This window comes from Columba livia, chromosome 2 (genome assembly GCF_036013475.1).
Source record: "Columba livia isolate bColLiv1 breed racing homer chromosome 2, bColLiv1.pat.W.v2, whole genome shotgun sequence".
NCBI lineage: Eukaryota > Metazoa > Chordata > Aves > Columbiformes > Columbidae > Columba > Columba livia.
Genome location: NC_088603.1, coordinates 151,519,102 through 151,542,937, shown reverse-complemented (window position 1 = coordinate 151,542,937; position 23,836 = coordinate 151,519,102). Strand labels below are relative to the sequence as shown.

General features: G+C 40.4%; 2 long non-coding RNA genes across 5 annotated transcripts in view; one reads left to right on the top strand and one right to left on the bottom strand.

Moving 5' to 3' along the window:
• Positions 1–23,836, top strand: part of LOC110362457 (uncharacterized) — a 132,505-nt gene that overhangs the window by 73,052 nt on the left and 35,617 nt on the right. The gene's annotated exons all lie outside the window — the stretch shown is intronic.
• On the bottom strand, positions 1,513–23,125 carry LOC135578703 (uncharacterized). Of its 4 annotated transcripts, none has more exons than XR_010470794.1 (5): positions 22,173–23,125; positions 16,699–16,812; positions 15,569–15,744; positions 5,976–6,251; positions 1,513–2,620 (listed from the first exon to the last, which is right to left on the bottom strand). It is a non-coding gene; the product is annotated as an uncharacterized LOC135578703 (long non-coding RNA). The 4 variants fall into 4 exon arrangements; XR_010470796.1 differs by having other exon boundaries at positions 1,513–2,616; XR_010470795.1 differs by lacking the exon at positions 15,569–15,744 and having other exon boundaries at positions 22,173–23,121.

The window sequence follows — 23,836 nt, the reverse complement described above, 5'->3', positions numbered from 1 at the left end:
ACTCCTCATTTGCGTTCATTATGTGATGGGTGACAAGTCTGAACGGCTCGCCATGTGTGACTAAGTCCACCACAGGAGCTTGCAAATCCCAGCCTTTTGGAAGTGAAAGCTTCCTTTGGCCGCAGTTCAAGCTTTCCTGTCAGGACATTTCGAACACTCCCATCACAGGAGTTATTGCTCATATGGGAACAAGTATGTTAACACATTCTTGGCAAATTACCAAGAAATGGAGCACAGGGCTCAGTGAAGGTTTTGATAGATTTATGTTCAGTTTTTTTGAGAACCTCTTTTAACAATGGGTGATCAGTGGATATTGAGTACATTTTGTGTGTTGCACACTTCATCTGTTTATACATGGAAGGTTACAGTGTGATTTGATCACATATATGCCACGGTGACCAGCATGGGGAGCAGTTATTTGAAAACAGAGGGCTTTTCAATCCAGTATGCAAATGTTTAATGGAATTTGAAGCCTAAATGTTGAAGCTAGCCAAATTTCATCTGAACGTAATGGACACATTTTTAACAGTGATGGTAATCCAACAAGGGAACAACCTCCTAAGTTTGTTGTGGATGTTCTATCATTAGGATGCTTTTAATTAAAATGGGAGATATGATCCAGCCCCTTGGTTTTCAGCCTCTGTTTGGGGGACTGCTGCAGATACATAAGCTGCTTCAAAAGCACTGCAGAAAAGCTGATCTAGGTCTGAATTTCTTGTATCTTGGAGAAGACTCCTGGGAGCTGTTAAGTATTTGAAAATAATAGTAAAACAGATTTGAAACAGCTGTGAGTATCTATACTTCCATGACTGGACTCCAATCAAAAATTAGTCCAGAGAAGACCTGTAGTATTCAAGAGTCCTGTTCAGGTGATTGCAGATAGACTTTTCTGTCCTTAAAATCTGAAATTTACTAATTTCTCAAAGCATGAAGTCTAGACTTTTGTTGAATTGTTTTCTTCCTTTTTCTTCATGATTTTGAACTTAACGTGTCAGTTCTGCTGAGGAACATGTATCTTGTGAATGTAAGGAGCTGGAGATGTTTGCCAGCCTGCAGCACTGGGAACCTACTCAAGGATTATTTACTTTATTTAGTTACATATTCTTTGTCTTTACGTAAGTGACTGCATTATACAAAAGTGTGAGCATCTCTACCCACTAATATTACAATGTTCTTAATTTCTGTCAGTCCTACAATTATCTATAATCTTTTGGTCCTTTAAAACTTGTTTTCTCCCTCATGTGGTTAATCCCCTATTTCTGCATTAAAATGTTAGCACCCTTTGGTTAAAAAAGTCCTATTTAAATGAGATTATATACTATTATTGCACGGGTGGGGTAGTAAATGATAATATAGCAGTGTAGTTCATATCAAGATATGTTAAACTCACTGAAAGATGATGACTTTAACAAACTCAGATAGTAAATGAAGACATAAGTAAGTGGAACCACCTCATGTATGTAGCACTACTGAAACAGGTGCTGTCTAAACACAGAACAAAGAGGCCAATCCTTGCCCTTGAACAAATTTATTGTTTCAAGGAAATAGGTTAAAAGCAAATTCCAAAACAGCTTTGTCCTCATTCATTTAAGTCTTTTGAATGTGCCAGAAGTCAAACACAATCACGAAATACTCGAGGGACAAGTTTGTTCCAAGAACCATCACTCTCTGTAAGGACTTTCTATTGCTAGCTAGTTGCCATAAAAAAATTAATGTCTGTAAAATACCAGAATTACTACCTCGAGGTTTTGTATGGTTTTATTTCAAAGGATGCTGTTTCTATGTGAAGACTACCAAAGTCCTCTTTGCAGCCTGCTTTAGGCTTGTGACAACTGGGGTAAAAAATTTGCAGACCACTAACATATATTTGAGTTTTTTAGCAAATTTCCCAGCTGGTTCAGGAAGAATGACAGATGGAAGAGACACAGGAAGGTCTGGGCTTGCCTCCTTTCTCCCCAGGGAGTTTCAGGCAGTAGGTGGCCTAAGTGAAGGATTACAAAGAAAGCCTTGGGAGATTTGGATCCTCTTTGGATTGCCCTAGGTGACCAGGTCCCAGTGAAGCTTGAGGAGCTGCATCCAATCCTAGAGGAGACAGATCAGCAGCTGTTTCATCTGGCTGCCACCTGCAGAACTCGCACTGCTGCAGGTTTGACCTTAAAAGTGAAATAAGCTGATTTTCCTCTTGTAGAAGTTTGAAGTTATCTTCAGGTTCCCATGGTAAACATATGCCATGCTGACATCAGTGCCAGATGGGAGATGCCATGTATAATTTTAGAAGATAATTCAGAGTTCATTGCGAAATGTAGACATTTATAACAGCGACTGCCAGGGGAGGGAAGAAACATGTATCGTCACGTTCTTTCCTCAGAAAAGGGAATTGGCACACAGCAGGGATGAGTCTGGCCAACTGCCCTCACTGTAAGGAGAGCAAGACTGATAGCTGCAGCACACCATGATGGTACCTGGAGGTTGTTTCTTCATGGTCTAGGCAGCGATGGAGAGCTACCAGCTGCTCCAAATCGTTCCCACCTTCCAGCTGTCTCACACCCTGTGAGGCTATGCCATCTCCAGAACCCTCAGGGCCATGGATAGGGCTACGTAGGACGGCTTGTGGATCTGTCTTGAAAAAATACAGTTTGCTGGAGAGTTACAGAAATAATTTTCACATTAAAATTAAATCTGTGGATTAGTTTCAGATGAATAACAAAACGAACAGGTTTAGAGAAAATGAAAACATTTGAATTTTTCAGTTTAAAAGCAATAAGAAATGAGAAAAATTGGAGAAAATGGAAAACTAAGAACATGAAATGAAATGTAAGCAAAGTATTAGTAAAATGAATTTAAAAAGTTTTGTTTCAGGTAGAACAAGATGTCTTAGTTGTACAACACCCCTCCTTGCAGTGGTACTTAGTTATTTGATTTTATTAAGCAATTACAGAGGCAAATATGTTTGGGGCTAATGTGAGACAACAGTACAAAACATTTAAGTTCAGCTTTTGAATTAGAAAGTCCACAGTCTGCACAGTTTTGAATGTAACTAACTGTTCTATAACACAGTTATCTGGAAGGACATACAGCCAGACAAGAATCCTGACCCTAAATTATTGTATGCATTTTTGGTAACCACCCAGCTTTTAAGAAAATGACTGTGCTCCTTATGTGCTATGTCAAATCCTGTTGTATAATGTTACTTACACTGATAGGTATCAGTCGCAATTACTGTCTGCATTCAGGTAGATGTTACTATGTCACTTGGAACAATAACAAAGAAAACAAAATCCTTTTCCTCTTTGAGTGAAGATTACATCTTCCCCGCATGGGAAGTGAGTCTGTCGTATGCTTCAGGACATTTATCTTTTTCATTTAGGGAGGTATCCCGGGCACGGTCTACCACATTCAGAAAGGCAGTTCAAAATCCATGAACTGTTTCTGTGCTTGCTACTGGTATTAAACAGAGCAGACCAATGTCTGTTGCTTGGAACTGTTACTTTTCAGATGAAGATACTATAGTGGAGCTATTAATAGATGTTGGAAGTGAGAAGTTGACCTCTTAGTTACTAAGCTGAGAATAAAACTACATGGGAAAAATGCCTGCATTGCTGTGTGCTTTCTGCTTCACATTTTATGCAGTTTAGAGGAATACAACAGTTACACATTGTGCTCTCTGATTAAACATGACACGTAGCAAGCTTCGTACAAGAAACTGGATTTGAGACACCTCTGATGTCTGGGGTGGGTAATCCCATGCTGGTTTTCAGTATCTTCACAGGCTCATGTAGTTCTCCTTGCCAGCTCTCAAGCTCTGTGCTCCTTCTTCTCCTCCCTGCTTCCACTTGTGCATCCAATTAATTATGTTGAATGCCTCAATGACCCCCTATAGGAGAAGCTGGATTGTGTTTCATCACGTGTAAGATGAGTGTCTCTGCTCACATCCTCTGAGCTCGGAGATTCCTTGAGATCCCCAGAGTCCTCTAGAAAGCTGTGATGGAGCAAATCATCAGCTTTATAAATCAGTTTGCCCCTGGAAGCCAGTATGGGCCCTCTTGAAAATCAGAGTAGGTATATACCACCTGCCAAAGTAGGAATATAGGTATTTGAAACCTGAAACACTGTCTTGTTCCTTACAGAGACTTCACTCCTGGACTTTGAATATGTGTCAATGCTTTCCTTCCCATGTGCAAAACAAATATAATTTTTTGTTGTTGTTTTTGTTACTGCTAAGAAACATGTTCAACTCAATTCTACATAAAGGTTTAGGGAAAAGACTCCTCTCTCTGCCAAAAAGGTCTTAGATAAGTATCTATGAAAGAGTTAACAAGGTCACTTTCCCTGTGTTGTTCATTAGGTTTGTATCTGTCACAGCCACAAATTGCGAAAACCACTGCTTAAAATACTTCCAGGATTCCTCTGCACTACCCACAAGCTCTGTTGCATATGTAATAATCACACTGCTCTGTACAGAAGAGTAATTCAGGCTGTGGTTTTAAGCTGCCCATCCTTACTGGTGGCCTTGTGTGTGGGGCAGCCTCTGGAATCGTGCTCATCTGAGGCAATCTCTGTTTATCTGAATTTTTCACCCTTTTCCTTTCAAACTGATACATTGCCTTGGTCTCTTTTTCACCAGACCTTGCCACTGCATGACTGTTTCACAGGCACAAAGCAGTAATGAAATTCAGCATGTAGAATTTATTGTGGAGAGCCATCTCTAAGTCAAGAAGTACTATAACGCAGCTAAAATAGAGACTGGTTAGGACAGTCTCTTTCTCTTCAGAGACAATGTCTTAATTTTTTGTGCAGTGCCTTGCACATTGAAACTTCTGCTTGCAAACACCTCTAGCACTAAAAACATACCTACAGCCCTTCTCTGGCATCTATCTCCTGTTATTAGACTCTTTTGCTCTCTAAAAGAGGGGGTGGCTATTCCCTGTTGGAGTGGGCAATGGACTGTGCTAACTCTAGGGGAAGTGTTTAGGAATGTATTACTTGTCTCAGCCCAGAAATGTGCCAGGAGCTGTTATACAATTAAACGGTAGAGATGACGGACTTCTGGTGTCCTGCAATGCTCCATGGAACTGTTTAATTTACTGACGTGTATATGTATGTATAGGCTTTTCATCTGTTACCACTAGGAGTTAATATAAATGCTAAACGCTAACAGACAAGCCACTGGTACCCTTACCTTCCTTGCAATAGAACTTATTCTATGAGCAATAAACTGGGTTTGTCAATCAACAAGACTAACTGACTCACAGCCCACATTACTCGTCTTATTGACAGACTATATCTAGCAGAAAATATATAGGAGAGCCAGAACATAATTACCCCAAAGCAAGCTTTTCTTCTCCCAATAGCATGCTTCACCCACATGGCTGCAGGGTCACATTCTTGATTATTCTCTTCATGTTACCATTCTGGATGTGTCAACTGGTCCAATGTGGACAGGAGATGTGCAAGAAGTCAGCACATGGCTTGCTTTGAGGGCTGGTGACCAGACCATGCCTTTGAGAGGCAGGAGACGAAGGCTTGAAATCAAAAAATAGTTTGCATTGGAAGGCCTTCAAACGTCATCTAGTTCAACCATCCTCAGGGTGAGGAAGGCTTGAGACCCTCCATTCCCAGGACTGTATTTTAGACAGTAGGTTGGGCAGAAAGTGGATGGAGTCCTCTCTTTAAGTTATTTTGTTATTGTTTTGGTTTTCAAGGACACTACTCTCAGGAAAGGCCTTGATGCTCAGGATCTTACTCTGCAAGGTCTGGGTTAAGGCCAAAGAAGGATGAAGCTTTTGTCTCCTCCTCATTGGAACCATTTCCTACCCAAGAGCTCAAGAAAACTGGCTTAGCACCTAGGAGCCCTGAATTGCCTGCAGGAGGTGTCTGATCTCGTTCTTGCTTGTATTAGGAAGTCTAGGTGTCTGAGCTATTCCACTAGGGCCAAATACCTACTTCTTAAACATCAGAGAAGATAAGTCAGGTACCTGAAGATGGATGGTGTAACTCAGATCCCACTCCAGACTGTAACTTCTCCATACACCAGTTTTTGTTATGCCTACTGTAGAGAACCAGTGGTTTAAACTGAATCAGTCCGTTCTGAGGGATTTATTCGGTGCTGGATTTGGATGCATATGAGGGAACAAGGATGCGTACAAGCCTGGTCACACCTCTAAAGCGTGCTGGTTTCCACGACTTCACACATGACTTCAGGGAATGTGCCCTCAGACAAGCAGCCATATCCATCAGACAGTCACTGGGGCCTGCAAATTAAATGCAAAGACAGTCCTAAAAATCAGGATCATAAATGTTTCAGGCTAATTTATTCTGTAAAGCTGGATTAATAAAGAAGCGGCTCCTCTGTTAAAACATCATCTGCCAGGGAGCAGCCCACAAAGAATTACAGCAGGCGATTTTTATCTCTTTCCCACTCCTTTTCATTCCACCAAAAAGAAGGATTCATGCGGGAAAGTGCTGACACATCCTTAATCAAAGCTGTGTGAATTGCTCACATCAGTGTAATTTTATTATTCTGTTGCTGGGATACTTTAATAATAATAATAATGGTGATGATGATGCAAAAACTTATTAAGTCATTGAAGGATAATGCTTTGTTTTTCTACATTTATTTTTTAATTTATTAAGGAAGCCTGTTAACGTTACAAGAACAGACAGTATACATATTTCTATAAATGGGCAGGGAAATTCATAATGAAATGTATTCCCGTGGTTGGTACAGTAAACACCCTGTGGTTCCAAAAAGGATCCAAGTGCTATGAGCACCTTGGAAAACATCAAGCAGAGACTAGAAGGAAGCCAGTGTGTTACATGAACATCACTGACTGTTTGGGATATAGTGATTGATAGATTGAAATCTATCCTGCCCTTTGGAACTGGATTTGCAAGGATTCTTTCGCATGCTGTTCTCTGGCAGGGCTCAAATTTGGCAATTATTTTTTTAAACAAACAAACACAGAAAACTACCACTGTGTAGGCATGGGACATCATGTCACTCTGGCTCCAAATGCATTGCCCAAAGCAGTTTTGGATCAATTGATTCCTACAGCCTCTTCTTCCCTGTTTCTGTAGTGATAAAGCAGCAGTGCTCCTGCTTGTGGTCTGTGCAAGATTAGGATGTTTAATCTGTTTGTTTACTTAAATTGCTTTCTGTCTGGATATACAAAAGTTTTCTGAGACTATTTTTACCTCATTGACAGCCAGCCCCACAATTACCTCCTAAGAAGGCCACCCAGAGGCTGCCTCTTTTACCCTGTAAAAATCCAGGTGTTAAAAAAACCCTTGTAAGTCTCAAATGCAATAATCATAATGTGATATTGTAGATGATAACCCTTGTTCTCTAGATACTCTCTTGACATGAGCTAGTGTGGAATTAGTGAACATGAATGAGCAAACTTCAAAACCATTCATGCTGGGTTTAAGTGACAGTTACTGGGTTGGGAATTGTACCTTTAAAGTGTTTGTGGTCCAGTACACTGGGAACTGGAGGGAGAAGCTCTGTAGAAATAAATCACCTCTTATGAGGAAACAATTTGAATTGGGTCAGAGGAAGAACCAAAGATAGCTGGACATCAAATGCTACCAGGAGGACAAGTATATTGGGAGAAATAATCCTCATGGCAAAGCTGAGTATCTTGTCACAGAAATGGAAACTCTTTGGAAATATGGAAGATAATTAGAGAAGTTCAGATGATACTTAACTCTCTACCTGCAAGTAAAGGGTCAAAAAAACCTGAGTCAATCAAAATCTAAGATTTTTTTCACAAGACTAGGCCTGGGTATCCTTGTTATATTTAACTGTTTTCAGTTAATTCAAGTGGAGAAGGGTAGGCATGAAATTGCATTACAAAAATGTAAAGTGTATAGAATTCAAAAACAAAACTGGAACTCAGTAAAAAAAAGTTTTTTGTATTTGTCTGACAAAGGCAAGTTTAATTGTAGAACAGATTGTGACCATTTGGGGGAATCTTCAGTAGATCTCTTTGTGAGAGATGAGGCCACACTGAACTCAAAATAAAACTTTGACAAAGACTAATAGGAGACCCAGAATTAAGCAAACAAGGCTAGTTTGGATTTGCCATCCAAATGAAATCTGAGCCCACAATTGCTTTATAGTGACCAGATGGTGATTTTGTAGCCTGGAGCTGATGGAGAAGGCAAAATATCTCTAAAGAGTTCAGGGTCAGGAAAGCATGTGAACTTTGGCTTAGAGGACACCAGCCCCAGGCATTCCTCATGGGCTTCACTATAGCAGAAGACACCAGGGCTGTCTACCTAAGGCAGTTCATTTATTGACTTTACACTAGAAACTAGCACATGAGCTGTGATGTTGCTGAAAAGACTGGCATTAAAACAGGAGGCGTTGTGGTGAAAAGTAAGTGTTTATCTTCATTGCAGGATACGTTTGCATTTCATGGAAAAATAATAACCTGTAAATTACAACACTTTATTTTAGCAGTGCTGTGAAAACAAGTACCAGGTTAGAAGTATGTCAAGCTCTCAGTTTCCCGAAGAAAGTGTTTTACTGGAAGAAGAGAGGACTAAAATCCTTCAGGACATGCCTAAAGACATTTTTCAGTGAATGGATAAGCTTTCCACAGGGTACAGGTGTCAGACAATTTACCATAAAGCTGCTTTTTTCTACCCTTAAGCTAGAAGAGGAGATAGATGGGTAGATACTATAGATGAATCGATCTGTTAAGCAGTAGAGAGAGTAAAAGAACATAAATGGTAGAAATGAAAGCTAAAATCCTCTCCCTGTGTACAGGTATATAAGATGGGAATATTTTCTATTGCCAACAAAAAGAAATGTATTTTTGTGATAACAGGTATTTTTCTAGGTGGATATTCCAATAGACAGAGTTGTAAGAAAAGAGTGCATATTTGTACTTTTGGAAGACAACATGTATTTGGTACACTGTTTGCATACTGAAATGTTTTACCAGAAACCACAACATCATTTTCTCTGTATATGGAGTGTAAACATCTATTGAGACGTCATTTTGATTGGAGTTAGAGGAGGGGAAGTTCACAGACAAAGGCTCTAGGCAAGAGAGAAATTCTGGGCTAGGGTAAGCTAACAAAAACATTTGTACTATGTAGCAGGAATAACATACTTGGGGGAAGTCAAGAGGTAGGTTACAGTCAGCCAGTCTACTACCAACATGATTGTCCCAGTAAAGAAGGTGTAGAAAAGCTGTATAGAGCTTTACACATAACTGTAGATGCATCTAATCTCCTCAAACCATCAGTCTGAGACAATTTAGTACAATAAGCTGAACTGTGTTCAGCTCTGGGGCCCTGAACATAAGGACATGGACCTGTTGGAGCAGGTCCAGAGGAGGGACATGAAGATGGTCAGAGGGCAAGAGTACCTTTCCTATGAAGACAGGCTGAAAGAGTTGGGAATAGAGAAGAGAAGGCTCAAGGGAGACCTTATAGCAACCTTCCAGTACGTAAAGGGGACCTGCGAGAAAGCTGGAGAGGGACTTTGTACAAGGGCATGGTACTGATAGGACAAGGGGTAACGGCTTTAAACTGAAAGAGGTTTGATTTAGATTAGATGTAAAGAAGAAATTATTTACTGTGAAGGTGGTGTGGCACTGGAACAGGTTGCTCAGAGATGTGGATGCCCCATCCTTGGAAGTGTTCAAGGCCAGGCTGGATGGGACTTTGAGCAACCTGGTCTAGTGGAAGGTGTCCCTGCCCATGGCAAGGGGATTGGAACTCGATCATCTTTAAGGTCCCTTCCAATCCAAACCATTCTGTGATTTTATGATTCTAACATTGCCCACAGGAGAAATTGAAGCATGTTGGTATTTCTACATGTAGAACTTTGGGGTATCTGTAACAGCTAAATAAAAACAACCAAACAAAACCCAGTTCTCTAGGTCAGCAGCATACATTATAGGTTTTAAGTAAGAAAATCAGTTCACTCATAACAAGCTCTGTACCTGATAGTCTCCCTCTTCCCAATCCTACTCTGGGTAGTTGTCCTGTCTCTGACACCCTTCTCCAATTCAATTTATTCTTGCTCCTCTCAGTCACCCTAGTGCTGTTCCATGTCTAAGCTGGTGAAGGACATCTCTTGGTGAAAATCCTCTAGGGTTCATTTTTGAGGTACAATATCTCTGAGGTACATGGGTAAACTACACAACAGTCTGAGGATTAAAGAGGATGCAGGTCTGACTTACTGTGACAATGAGCCCAAGGCATCTTTGGGAACCTCCAAAAGAGCATTTCACTCCTTTTTCAGAGCAGTATAGTCAAAACTGGAGGTCACTGGCTGACATAAATAGCAATAAGCTTCCCAAGCTTCTATATATTTGAGATTGATTATGAGATTATTGATGCCTGAAAGGGACTAAAACAATTATTTTCTCCACCTGAATGATTTTTTTCCTTTTTTCTTTAATTTAAATATTTTCATTTATTTTTTTTTCCTTTTTCCTTTTTTTTTTTTTTTTTTCTGGATGCTTGCTTGCTTTTTTCCTTTGCTTCCTTTGTTTTCTTTGCCTTATTTTCAAAGCAGAGGCTGAGTTTTGAGTACTAGCCCAAAGGGATTTTTTTCTAAGTGCAGTCTCCAGAATATTTGCTGACTAGTCTCTAGAACATTTTGCTGACTGCAGTCAGAATTAGGCATCGTGTATGTCAATATTATTTTAAAAGAACCATGCACTTTCAAGAGAAGTGCAAGTTGGAGTTACCATATCTATAGTTTGGGCTGAGGGCCTACAGTAAATATGTAGGTGATTAGCATACAGTGGCCAGGATATATATGCTCAGGCATCTGAGAAATGTGTCAGAATCACATTATGCCATCTAAACACACCCTAAGAGATCCTGGCAAAACCACTCCTTAAACCACTCTGTCTTGTGGTTACACTGTGCAGTTCACAATCTGACATACAGTGCAAGGTATGTCCGGAACTCAGTACCTTCTCTGACCATTTAGGTTTCTTATTTTTATATGTTTCCTTCTGGAAGAAGTGGCTTTTCATTTTCTCATGGTTCTTCTGAAGATTTACCGTAAAAATCTTGCCTATTGTTTCTCAGTTTTCCCACAAATGCTGTTATATGGAACAAAATATATATTTAAGTAGAAGAAAAAAAAAGGCGGTGATGTCTGCAGGGAGTCTTTTAAAATTAAGCATGTTCCATGCTCACCTAAAAATGGATGTCCTTCTGCCCCAAGATCTTCTCTATGCACTGCACTATTCTTATTAGTATTTGCTTGTCTACATCAGTCTTACATCTTCAGGACTCTTGTTTGTCATTGCCCTGGGTTTCCCCAGCATTTTATTTGCAGTATTTATATAACCCCATTATTATATATAATTATATTGTATTAATGATCAGTCTTCTAAGTGTTAACATTTACTATTCCAGGAGGCAGGAGGTCTTAAAAATCTACCTTTCATCTAGTTCAAATGAATCTGACATGTATGTATAACACCTCAGAAAGAGCTGAGTCTGTGAAAATTGTCTTACGCAACTACATCATGCAATCTGCATGACGCCTCATGACTTTACAAATATTACCTCGAGCTGACAATTCTAGGGAGACATTTTGTTCCAGAATAAATCCAAGGTGCACTGGGATTAAGCGAGGATATATATCCATTCTCTTCAGTTTGCCATGGTATCATAACTTTGCACACTCTGTTGACTAAACACTCCTCTTATTTACACAATCAAAATCCTCTGAGTTCATTGTGATTCATTATATATCTCTTACTTTCCCTCCCATTTCTTCTCTGCTCAAACAGGTAGTGCCTGATGAAGGCTTGATCCAAAGGACATGAAGTCATTACTAAGATGCTGAGAATTCAGGGCCTCAGGCCCGAGGGGTAAACAAACCATCCAAGAGGAGTAGTGTCAAGGAGGAGATGTTGTAGAGGAACCAGCGACATCAAAAGGGCCACCGAGCTTAGTGGGAAAGGAAGGGAAGGGACTACACAGTCTCCCCATACTGCAGGGAGATGCTGCAGGGTTAGTACAGCCAGCAAGCAAAGGCTATACCAAAATGTTGCAGCCTAGCTCTAGGTGGGAACGCTTTGCTCCTCTCAGAAGTCTCTTTTCCCCTTTTCGTTACATGCCTCAACTTGTCTCCAAATTTCCCTCTTCCTGCTCCACCTTTTATTGATCCTGTGGCCAAATTCCTTGATAACAGTTAAAAGTCTTCTCTGAGGCTTTGCTGAACTGCCAGGGTCTTCCTGGGGGGCTGTTGCAGAGTTTGAGACTGCTGTCTGTGAAGCAACAATGTTCAGTGAGGGGCTGGCTTTTCTGTGTGTTGTAAGGAAAGTTGTAGTGTGAACAGGATGAGCAACTTGGAAAAATGGGGAGTCAGTACTTAGGAGGGACCTGTGTTCTGCACCTCTAGGTGAAGGGGGGTCAGTTAGCTAAGAGATATAATTTTGAACCTCAGTATGCAAGGAAGACCTGTCAGCATAGTCTTCCTCATGATCCTGCTTAGTGCAGGATCTCTTATCTGAGTCTTTGTACAGGGTGAGAATTTGGCAGATGATTTGTTGGTAGTCAGTTTATAAACCAGACAAAGACATAAGGGTAGTGAGAGGAACTAAGTTGCACAGTACAGCTCAAGTGATGGTGAGTGGTAGAAAAAATAAATAATCTGAAATCTAGCAGATGAACACGCATTCTGTGGCCGTGTGTAATGTTTTTCAGGCTGCAAATCTGTAGCCAGTCAATAACACATTCACATGAATTCAGCCTTTCATGATTGACTTCACCGGGCAGGATCAAATTCCATTAATGCATTAACACTTATAAATACAATGGATTGTCGATTATCACCAATACACTTGCGGACTGAAGTGCTTTGCTCTGAATGCTAAGGGTGAGAGTCAAAGTAAATGCTCCCTAAGAGACTGGCTCCTTTGAGGAGTATTGGTTATATGAAGAGAAAGTTTCTGGAGATGTGAGGTCTACTTTGCAGTGCCCCTGGGGGACAGAAAGATTTTTAAGCGAGATAGATGTGTAGTCTGCTTGTTGTTCTGTAACTCTTTTGTCTCTAAATGCTTTGTTCCTAGAAGTAAAGAAATGATAGTTTGCTTAAATGGGTCTCTGATCACTGTATATGCCATTGGTCATAACTTGCTTCAGGGAGGAACTGTGGGTGCTGGCACTGAGTCAGATCTTGGGGCTAAGCACACCTGACATCCAGGTTCTTGTGGCCTGCGATTGGGGCTCAGCTTTCGAGCAACAAGAGCATCAACAACTCAAAACCTGATGATTGAAGAGGTGCAGAGTGGGGAGAGATGTGGGGTCAGGGAATGCTATCCCCCAGACTGTGACATGTCCAAAGAGGGCTTTGGTTGTGATCTGTTGGTGTTGCTGATTGTATGATGAGCTTGAAAAAAAGCAGCTCCTGCTGTTGTTCATTAAGTTGCTCATGTAAATGTTTAAAATACTGGCAGTAAGTATTGTAGTTATTAATTAATATATGCATTTATATAGCACCATAAATGTCCATGGCATTTTACAGATAACAATATTCCAAACTGTTGGGAATATTAAGTCTAAGCACTTGGAAGACAGCCAAATGATATAAGCAGATAAGGTCTACTGTTTATACTTGTAATTTGGTTAGGTTCTTCTTATTTGCCCTCTAGACAGATATCACCAAGGGCAGTGCCTTCATGTCTCTTATGATTGAGACCTTTGGGTGACTGAAGTAAATGTATACAAACACCCTTGAGACGTTGCTTTTAAAGGAATCATAGATGATTGAGTGCTATCCTGATGCTGAGTACTGCTACAATCCTTGCGCACAGCAGGGTAAGTAACAGTTCTGCAGGGACCACTCATCTCCAGCTATGGCTGTGAGTTTGAAAGAACAGAAGAGTAAAAATATCTACCTGTCTCTTGTGGTGCTTTGGGCAAATCTGCTCATCTGTGTAACAGATCTATCCAGAGGAAAATAAGGTATGGCGAGAGGAAAGCTAACTCTTTAAACACCACTGAGCCAGAACAATAGTCCATACTGATTAAAACACTGGATTAGCCAGGAGGTGTAACTTGCTGCTACTGTCTGTGTCCCCTGGCGTGAAGGAATCTAAAGAAAGAGCAGGAAGAAGATGGATGCATGCATTTTTGGCAAGAACAGCAGCTGGCTCTGGCTTAATGACCCTAGACAACCTGGGGCACAGGAGTGAAGCAGATTTAATTAGGCAGCAGGTCTGGGGAAGTTGGGAGGTATGGCACATAGATGCTGCTTTTCTGAGTTCTCAGAGACTCGTTATGAGAGAAATACATGTTCGTTGCCAAGCCCAAAGGGAAAAGAGCTTAGCACAAGGGTGGAGACTTGCTTTCCCCACAGGTGGCAAAGATTCAGGAGCTACATGGCATCTACGCAAGTCCCATACAAGACACACACACTTAAATCACAGGCAGAGAGGTGAGCTGGTGACTTCTGTCACCCCTCTTGCATCTCTGAGGGCAGAGAACCTGTTGAACACAGCACACAGCACACTCCGAATTGTCCTCTTCTGCCCTCCTACAGCAAAACTACCAAGGCTGTGCTGACTTGGTAAACTCCTGGAGAAGACTTTTATGGTGAGCAGGACTTGTCCCTAAAGCAAAAGCAAAGTGGGAAAGCTTGGCTCTCCAATTGCTGCTATAAATAAGAGAGCTTTGCTCCTTCTCCTTGGCTGGAGGGCAGACCAGCACTGCATCATCATTTCTGGTGGCTCATAAGCTGTGTGGTGAGGTGTCTCTCTCTTGCTCCTACCTATTTTAAACTTTGTGTTAGGTTTGGGTCTTTTTTCTGTTTTCTCTAGACTGCTTCTCTTTTCCCTTTGCCTCTTCTTAGAGTGTTTATTTTAGTGAACCATTTTGAAAGGAGAATGAAGAGTGAATTATTCTGTGCTCTTCGGTGCTTACGATTTTCAGGGTGGACAGTCCTGTAAAAATGGAAAGCTGGCCAGGAAATTTAACGAGCTTCAGTGAAGGTAAAGCTAACTGAATGCTAATGGACAAAATCAGTGAGGATGTTCTTCCAAGATCTGCCAGGGTTAGAGGTCACTGTATCACAGGAGGGCACTTTCTCTCTTCAAAGACCACGTCTCACCCTGGTTAGCAGATTGAATGGACCTTGATAAAGGTTGTGAGGGGCTCTTGCCTCACTGAATTTGGAATTGGGTTGCCATTTGAAATATGAGCAAAAGCACAGCCAAACAACAAATTTCTCACATTTCTGTAAAGCTTAGATCTCTGCTTTGTAGAGGTCTAAAATATTTGACTGGGTTTTCTTACCTTCTGGTTTTGAGCTGACCGTGAACCTCATGAGACAACTTGTTCCTGTGCATTCCAGTGGTTTAAGTAACCATTTCTTTAAAGTCTTCTGAGGTCAAGGCTAGAATTCCAAGTCTTTTGAGGTTCTACCTCTAAAAGCCATTTTTTAAAAAGAAAATTCACATTTGAATTCTGTCCTCAGATTCTGCTTTAGTAAGTCTTCAGGTTCAAGGCTCAAGCCCACATGAAGGGTTTTAAAAACCTTTCTAGTCTAAAAAAGGATTATGCAAAGAGATTACTTCCTTACCTTCCAGATCTGGGTTCCGTACACATTCACACTGATGACTGTTTACTTTATTAGGTACAAATAAAGTGTTTTTTGTTTTGTTTACTGTGTTGCTCTCCTTGTACTCTTGCTGCTCTTGATGTACCTCTAGAGGAACGTGCTGGATTTCACTCTGGTTCCTGTCTCATCGTCGGGATCTGTAATTGAGTTTGGATGGTTGCTCTGCAGAGTAAACTCTTGTTCTTCTCATCCTGACTGTGGTAACTCTGTGCTGTAGTGCCCTTTGCACAGTGCACTTCTGCCTTCTTGAAGGATGTACATGACACCCAAGTAGAGGGGCACATGGCAGAAACAGGAGATCCAAGGAATCACGCAAACAAATACTTAACCTCAGGGGTTAATACTTCAGTTACTTGGTACAGGTCTCTCTTTAGTTCTTTCATTCATGCTGTGTTAAGGGTATAACGCAATTTAAAATAACTCCTCTGTACCTTTGACAGGCACAATGAACCATGGGTCGCTTTTGAAAACCTAATATGCCTGGGAAAATAAATGGCATAAACTATAAACAAAATACCTTTCAATGATGCCTTGATAAGAAAAAACTGGTATTACAGCTCTCTGGGAAATAGGTATCATTCCCAGTAGTGATATTTTGCATATTTTAGTCAGGACTGGGAACCACAGGAGATACAGTGCTTTCCTGTTAGGACTTGATTGCAGAATTTGTACATAGTGCATGCATGCCAAACCCTACCCTTATTAACTGTTTGACTATTCCTACAGGCCCATACGTATAATCTATGTGGTTGCAAAACAGGAACAGTTGCAGGACAAAGAACATATTGTTAAATTAAAGAGTTTCACAGTTAGTGCCTGCAGTGTGCAAGGGAAAAAAAAAAGGAAACGTAGCAGGAGATTGTAAAGGCATGTATACAAAGCTGAAAGAAAAGAGAATGCCAAGTTCAAGCAACTCACTGAGTTCCTGCTCCTGACGCAGAGAGACTAAATGAACAGCTGGCTTTAACTACTTCTTTCCTAACTGAACTTTCTTGTGTTTACCTTATTAGTTGGCAGTATGCTTTGATTTAGAACAAAATATCCACTGAAGAAATGTACAGCATAGTTTGATGTTGCACCTGTTTGCTTACCCAAGCCCTGGTGTTCGAATAATCTTTCACTCCTGCATGGTGGCTGAATGGATTCACAGATCCCATTTTGTTCCTGCTTGTGCACAGATGTCCCTAGCTGTGTATTGACTGTATCTGTAGAAAACAGTAAGTTAATCGTATTTCCAGTGTGCTTGCTATTTAGGTAAACACACTGTCTGACCAAAGAGTCCATTGCTTCCATGCCTGTGATCACATCTAATTTAAGTTATTTTTGCTGTATTTGTAGTAGTTTTTCCGTATTACTTGCTGTCATTGTTATACAGCTTTGCCTGCCTACCTGTTTTTGACAATATGCAAGCAGACGATTTAGCAAGTAGGGACGAGTATATTTCCTACCACTATGCTGGGAGGTATTTCTGTTCTTCTGCAGCCTTATGACAGGTTAAATTTCCTGTTTCTCTCAGTTCTCAGCTCCTTCTAAATTTGTATTGCAGTGGGATTTGGGTGTCAATAACTTCTGCTGTCTCTGGTGGCTCCAGGAGATTGTCAGCCACTGTGCAGCTGTTAGGAAAATGGAAATCCAAAATGCTGGCATCAGATCGCCAAAAGCAGAACACTAGCGTCAATAGGTATAATACTGGCAAATAGGAGTTCTGTGAATATTCTGTAGAATCCACTTTTAGTGTCAAGTTCAGACTCACACCTCTTAAAAATTTGGGATACACATCTAAGAAGAGAAAGTTATGTTCTCATAGCATTTAATATAAATTATTATTCCTGCTTTGCTCATAGTTTATGATCTTTATCTTAAAAAAAACCCACTCCTGATGTCACTGAAGAGGATTAAATCTGACCAGGTTCTGCTGCTGTAACTTCGCCATTGTAACTTCGAGCAAAGGTTGCACCACCAGTTTCTTATTAGGCACTTCCAGAAGACTTTGATCATCACTGATCTATTCTACATTTAGTTGCATCAGTGACACAGAGATTAAAGCCTTCTGGTCTCACTGCTGTTCTTTCAAGCTGTCTGAACCCTTAGTAGCTGTGCACAGCAATTACAGCTTGGCCTGCAGTCTGTGGCACTTTTGCTGTCTGCTGATAGGCATAAACTTAATCTGGCTGTGGTGGTTTACACTGGTGGAAGAACTGGCTTGATGCACTGGCTTCGGTGGTTGACAGGAAGCACAGTCCCAACTAGAAACCTCATTATTCACTGACTCTGATAATGGTTAGAAAGGCTTTTTTTACTTTTATTTTTTTGGGCATGGATATTTTCTCCTAAATGAAATAAGTGCATGTTATTCTCCCAAAATATCAAAATCCAGGAAAGTTTGAGAAACGGTGTGTTTGGGTAAGACCGTTGTATGTGGGTGTTAAGTTCCTAGTAGGTTCCAGCTGACTTACAAAGAATCTCAAGAATGGAAAAGCTGGTCTCCAGCATAGTAATAGGAAGTTTGATTTAAGGACAAACAGATTCCATGACTGCAGCATTTGTAGGAAGGAGGGAGAATAAATATTATGGCATGAATATGAATTTAAATTTTATGTCATATGATTTGATTGAGGGAAGAACTTAAAGTAGTCTGAGATCTCAAAGACCCTTCCTTTCTGTTTCTTGAACTCTCATAATCTCTAGAGAAAACAGAAATATGTAAGAAACCTTCATACCACTGGACAGGCCAAAGCCCCATTTTAGGTATTCAGAATTAGTAGCAAAAAGGGAAGTAAATAAAATATTTTACTTCCAGAGAAGTGAAGTGGAACAGAGCTATGATTGTTGGACTTTGGTAAACATCTAAATATCGTGCCAAAAGAGAATTATTTTTAATAGTGAAAAGATGACAAAAAGGGATTTTAAGAGTTTCAGTATTCACAAGAAATTAACAAAGATGAAACAACTGTGGACATGTTGAAAAGGGATTTAATGGACTGAGCAACCTGATCTGACTTTCATATTAGTTCTGCTTTGAACAAGGGACTAATGGGCATCCAGAGGTCTCTTCCAACCTGAATTTGTCAACTGACTCTATGAGAAGAGGGTGCTAACACAAAACATCTGTGATTGCTCTTGACACATTGCCAAGTTCTTCATTAGAGACTTTTACATAAACAGGAAGAATGTGCAAATGAAATTAACTGTTGACACAAAGCTGAGAGGCATCATCAATATAGCAAAAGGTATCAGGTTCAGAATATGGGAGACAATTAAGAATTTTGATGAGTAAGCTAACAGAAACGGATGTGTGTATAACTACATGAAGTGCAAGGTCATGTTCTTAGAGAAAATTCACAAGAATTTCCACTATAAACTGTGGTCATCTCTGTTGTTGTAATGTGTACCAGTCAATCACAGGGTAATTAGATATCACTGTTATGATGTGGCTGTAAAAGATCAAATGCCATATGACAGATAAAGTAGTGATACGAAAGTACTGATACCATTGTTCCCAATCAAATAAATAAACAAATAAATAACCAAACAGAAAACAAACCGGGAGTGGGAACAACAGAAAGTCCAAAAAGAAACATTTTAAACTAAAGGCACTTTTTGCATGAAAACAAATGGTCATCAGCTGACGACAGGTAGAAATTCAGCTTGACAAATAAAGTGCCTAACTTCAAGACTTTAGAGCAGTTTCTCCTTTTAAACAGTAAGAGCAAAAATCTTTTAACATTCCAAGCTGGAGTTTCTGAGCATGGTTCATTGTGATACTAGGGATTATTTTTGATGATCCAGGAGGTCCTTGTTAGGTTCCTACTTACACTAAACTTAATTGGCCCAGCTTCACCTGGGACTTCCAGCAATCACCTCTGCCCACTGTGCTCAGAGCTCTATTTAAGTTTGGGTCTGGGCCTACACTACTAGTTAGAGCTACGTTGTAGGTGTACTTAGATGGACAATTGGGTATACCTTGCAGTTTTATTTATTTTTGTTCCTGACTTGCCTTCCGGTTATGCTTTGAACCCAGTTTCTTCTTTGCCTTGTTTGGGACTGTCAATAGATGCTGTTACAAGCACTTGGCTCTGCCTGCTGTGTTTAGATATTGTGAGCGAGTGCACAACCTGTGCCAGGGTCACCCTCGGCTTCCAGCTCATCCTTCCTTGTGGAGCAGTCCTCCTCCTGCTTCTCCCTGACATCCCTATTTTTGTCATGTTCATGCACTCCTTAAATAGCTTGTTATATTCCAAAAGCTTGCAAGTAATATTGATATTAGTGAGTCAAGCCTGCTAATGCTTTCTGAAAGGATGGCTTAGTAATTCCACTTCACAGTTATCAGAAGGAATGCAAAAGGGTTGCATGAGGTCACTGCAAGTAGAGAACTCAAACCCAAGCTTTGTTCACTCCTCCAGCCACTAGACTGCATGTCTTCTCTTAAGAAAGCCTCATTGCCTGGGCAGTGGATAACATGCAGGGTATGCATGGTAATGGTTAATGAAAGCATATCAGATTTTTGCCTACAGCAGTTTACTATTTGAAATAATTACATGTCATCATAGTGTGAGCTCCCTTTTTCCCAGCTTCATATTTTGCTGTAGCATATTTGATAGTGTCAATATGAATTATATCATGCTGTGGCATATGCAGACCACATCCTAAAATAACAGACTATAGGGAACCTGGTAGAATAGAAAGAAACTGTGGAAAACTAAAATAATTTTTTGCAGTTACTGAATAGGTTAATCTATTTGTTGGAAGCAGCCATTAAACTAACATCAAAACAGCAGGCTGCAGTAATTTAACATCTACTAACTGTCATGGAATATGGTTTTGTCCTAACTGCAGTTTACTTTTAAAATTTTGAACACATTTAAACACAAATACACAGCATTTTCAAGAGCCAGACCCTTATCTGATCCACAACTGCGGTGAATACTATTGGCCAAAAATTTCTCTGACCCAAAGCTTCAAACAGAGATCAGTCCAAGTGATCTCAGATGCAAGTGAGCAGTGGAGCCGTGCAGACCGCAGTGCTGGGTTTCCAGGCTCACAGTCCGTGAGAAGATTCTGAAGTTAACAGTGTCTACTGTAACTTTAAAAAATAATCACATAGAACCAAACTTTGTAGGCTTGATCTGTTTGCTCATTCACAGAAGTTGTCTTGTCTCAATTTATTTCAAAATAAATGTGGATGATGTATCAGAATGGTAATCAGTAACACCCCCTATCCTCAAACCTACTATTAATGAACATGTGATTTTGAAAACTGGATTGTAATTTTCATCAAGGCTGGCTTATTTGGTCACAGTATTCACATTTGGTCTTCTACCATGCAGTCTGTATCATCAGATCTGTTTCAAATCTAAATCTAGATCTATTATTAGTATTATTATGCATATTGAAATACACTGATAAATTGAGCATTAGTATAGTATGAATCAGGTTAATTAAGATAAATCTGAACTATACTCAATTATCAGAATTAATAAGCGTAATGCAGTCAAAGGAATGCTGCACACCAAAATACATAGTATAGTCGTGTCAAATCCTGCCAGCGTTGGGTGGCTGAAGGGATTTAACATTCAATTTACTTTCTTCTAGGAAATGCACCTGAAGTATTCAGAACTTCACATTCATCCTATATGCCACTGTTTACGTATGGAACAATGATCTGGGCATTTACTAAAATAAGACACAGTCTAACTGGCCTCTCCTGTTTCAAAAAATCAAGATGTTTCTTGTGTGACAACCTTGAGACGTCAACCAGGATGACCTGTTTTAAGGAATGTGGAGAAACACAACTGCTTCAACCACTTGCCTATTCTCCTGATTACTGACAGAAGGGTTCTCCTGATTTATAGAACAAAACTGCCGGTTTAGATTTCTGTCTATTTCCTGCATTTAGTTTACCTTGCACCATGACTATAACTTTCCATAATATCACATCTCAAACAGTAAGTAGGATTCCCAGCAGCTTGGATGCAAAAGTGTAAGAAACATACTGTGACTTCCTTCATATTAAAATCTTACCAAAACTCCATCTTTAGGAAATATCTACCAGAGTCTGTTGTAGAAAGATGAAAGCAAGTTCTGGCTATGCTTCTAGCCAGCAAGGTATGAATCAGCTGTGATCCATAAGATGCTCGACAGTATTAGTATGGTGCTGAGTCCAAGCTTACCTTGGGCTTGGGCAGAAACAACTGCAGCTAGTTGGCTTCTGGTGGTATTGGACAGTGGATATATAATTATACTGAACTACCCTATTGCGTCAGATTCTTCCCTCATTTATACCAGTCCAGTTTCATGGAGGTCAGTAGCTTTGAAGTGGTAAGAGAAGTATTTGGCTTAGTTCATCAATTTTATGCAAATATTATATGTAACATCAAAAAAGGAAATCAAGAGAGAAGGTATTATAGCATTTAGAAATCAAGACCTGAGAAAGTCTTCTTGCTGTTGAAGTAGGTAGTACTGCTGAAGAGTAGCTATAGTTGATCTGTCAAAGTAAGTTTTCCCTGTAAGTAATTCAGAGTCTGAGGTCCAAGGAAGCCAGCCCAGCTTTCTTGTATTTACTTACCAAAGACTGAATGCAGAACTTTCAGCACTTGAACAAGATGTTACCATTTGAATACGGGATAAAATCCATGTTCCAACTGCTTTGCTGTAGACATAAAGTTTGAGTATAATAAAGTTTGCAGGTACCTGATCCATCCTAACATGGGCACCTAGGATTCCCCACACAGGCACTGGACAATTTGGGTGCTCAACAGAGGAGCATATTGCTCTTCATTGCCAATATAGTGAGTTTACTGAACATTTATAGATATGATTCATTTCTGAAAGACACTGGGTGGACATCTGGCTAACTTCTGGGAAACAGTAGGCAAAGGTATTTGCCTGGACAGGCACTGGAGTCTGGTCTTTAAATGTCCTGATGTATGCAGGAGTCAGAAGAGTGAGTGTTGTTTTGATGCTGTCAGTACTAGGCATTGTCTGAGCACATCTAATAAACCTGGCCTCTCTGAGGTAGTTTGTCAGAGCCTCATTGTCTGCCTCTGAGCTGCAACAATTTATATGCCTATTAGAGCAAACCTGGCTGCTCCTGAGCACATGTAGGAGAAAAGTCTGGAGCACCTCAGGAACTCTGAGCACAAGAAGCTGAATAGATTTTTCGGTACCTCCAATATCACACAGTTCCAAATACTAGACTGGGTCATCACTTTGGACCTCGAGGTTGTTTTCACAGGTGGCCTAAATTCATTACAATTGCTGTACCTACTCAGTGAGAAGTGAAGAAGAGTGATTCAGCAGATGTAAGCAATGCACAGAGCAGGGAGTTGTTGACAGATGTCACTGGGAAAGGAGATGGGTGCAAATGAGGTGACTGAACATGGCCCTAGGCACCCAAATTCTACCAAAGACAGATATGGCCCAAATTTTCTGGCTAGCAGTGGTGGCACCTTTCTACACCCTGTGACTTGGGCCCATGAGCACTGCAAAACACACGTTAATTGAGATGAGGGAACTGGTGTTGGACTTGCAGTGACTCTGGCTGGAGGTTAAGCACCAGTGTCTTCTCCTTGCCTGCCTACATACTGGGTGCTTTGACTTGACACATAGCCAGAAAGGAACCCCCACAGTCCAGGGTGTGAGATAATTAGCTGAGTTGTTTCTCCTAAAATAAGATTTGACTGTACAGGTGTTTTTCATTCCTTCAGAGCTCACGCTTGAGAATTAATATGGCAATTATTGATACCTTTTGTATACTACGGAAAAGCAGGCTCTTATCCTCAGAAGTGGATTTGTTCTGATGACACATAAACAAAACCCTAGAGGGAGGAAGGTAAGGCATAAAGAGGTGCTGACAAGCTGTACACTGCTTGGTTATGCAAACACAGATGCAGTAAAGGGCAAAGAGCAACAATTTTGCAAAAGTTGAAAGTGTGGGAACACTGGCGGTTGCTCTTTAATGATTATAACACAAAGGAATGCTGGCAACTTCTCTCATTGACTTTACATTATCAAGCTGAGTCAGTGATGAGTAATAAGATAGACTATTGGAAATCTCCTTTAATGTACCAACGTTTTATTTGACACTTTAATCCCCTCACTGACGCATGTAAAGCTTTCTACGAAACAGTGTGGTGGTCCTAATACCATCAGAGAACTTCTGTTTGCAAAAATAGTGCATCATCATTTGCAAAAATAGTATATAATCATTTGCAGATCAGGCCCATCGTG